A 1,191-nucleotide genomic window follows, 5' to 3' on the forward strand; every position below is an offset into this window, starting at 1 on the left:
AGGCTTGAGCTCATGGGATCTTGAGTCATTCATATCATCCACATCTCTGAGCTCTTTATAACATCTAGAACTTTCGTCTAATGACCTAGAGTAACTAATGTCATCCATAGCCTAAAGCTATTCATAGCATCTAGAGGCTTAAGCTCATGATCTAGAGTCGTTCATGTTAACCACAACCTTGAGTTGTTCATAGTATCAAGAGGCCTAAGCTCTCGACCTAGATTCTTTCATGTCATTGACAACCCTAACTTGTGTATAACATCTAGAGTCCTCAGCTCACGAGCCAGAGTCTTTCTTGTCATCAATAACCTTAAGTTATGCATAACTTTTAGAGCCCTAAGCTCACAACTAGGAGTCTTTGATGTCAACCACAGGCTTCAGTTGTTCATAGAATCAAGAGGCCTGAGCCCATGACCTAAACTCATTCATGCCATCCACAACCCTAACTTATTAATAATGATTACTACTCAAAAAGTACTATTATAGTTTGTAATTAACTCTTTTAAACACTTTTGAGTAGTAGTTATTACCTTTTAACTCAATTGACATGTTAAGGACCCTTGCATTCGTTTCTAATCAAATTGTGTTAAGTTTTGGTGTTTTTGATAGCTTTTTTATCACCAAAGCAATATAAGATTGAGGGAGAGCTCTGTATAATCCATGGCAAAGCAAAATGGAAGCTCATTTACATGAAGAATCCAAGTTTTGGAGCTTTGTAGTCCTTTTCCAAAAGCCAAATCAAGAATACAAGGAGGAAAAACAGAGAGAGGAATCTGACATGAAGAAATTCAAGAGGACAGTAGCTGTAGCACACATTTCGAGCACTTCATGGAGTCCATTTTATACATACTATATGTCATTTCGAAGCTTGGGAAGTCAGCAATCTAACGCTTCAAATGGTGTGCAAATCGGAGCTGAAATGAAGAAGTTATGGCCATGGGAAGACAACTGCGCTAAGTTGAAAGACAATTTCGCGAGCTGCGAAATCACAAAAGTCAACTTGCGAAATCAAGGTCCAACTTGAAAAATGGACAATTCAACTTGCGAAATTTTCCCAAGTCATGTTTTAACTTGCGAAATCCACCTGTGTACTCCCAGACATTTGCGACCGACTCTTTTAGATTTTTTCTTCAGATATTTTTTGTTTAAATCCTTATTTTCTCATTGTAATCCACCAATCATAGGATTTCT

The sequence above is a fragment of the Vitis riparia genome, unplaced genomic scaffold (assembly GCF_004353265.1).
Source record: "Vitis riparia cultivar Riparia Gloire de Montpellier isolate 1030 unplaced genomic scaffold, EGFV_Vit.rip_1.0 scaffold472_pilon_pilon, whole genome shotgun sequence".
NCBI lineage: Eukaryota > Viridiplantae > Streptophyta > Magnoliopsida > Vitales > Vitaceae > Vitis > Vitis riparia.